A 588-nucleotide genomic window follows, 5' to 3' on the forward strand; every position below is an offset into this window, starting at 1 on the left:
TTATGTAAATCATCTTCATCCATCGATTTTATTGTTTAATTTTATGAAATATTTTAATGAAATTATTTAATCTTAAAAAATTGTTTCGTATAATATTTTTTTGATGAAACTGTTTTATATATGGTTATGAAATTGTTTTGTATTACTTGTGAAATTTTAATGAAACTGTTTCATTCATATCTTTTTTATTAATATAATGAAGATGATAATATTCATGATTAACACTCTCCACAATAAAATTGATTAATCAACCATTCATAAATACAAAAAGAAAATGAATAAAATAAAAAATTATGATTGGTTGAATGAGGTTTGTATGATTTGTACAAATAATGTGGTTTGTAAAGTAAACCTCCTCTATATATATACATACATATACATACATACATACATACATACATACATACGTGTATATATATATATATAGAGGAGTGATCAAATAAAAACCGCCCTCATTTGTGTAAACCGTGCAAACCACCTTCATCCGTTGATTTCATTGTTTAATCTTATGAAATTTTTTCATGAAATTGTTTAATCTTGTGAAATTGTTTCATATAATACTTTTTTTGATCAAGTTGTTTCATATAT

The sequence above is a fragment of the Cynara cardunculus genome (genome assembly GCF_001531365.2).
Source record: "Cynara cardunculus var. scolymus isolate 2C chromosome LG 16, CcrdV1, whole genome shotgun sequence".
In the NCBI taxonomy this organism is placed as follows: Eukaryota; Viridiplantae; Streptophyta; class Magnoliopsida; order Asterales; family Asteraceae; genus Cynara; species Cynara cardunculus.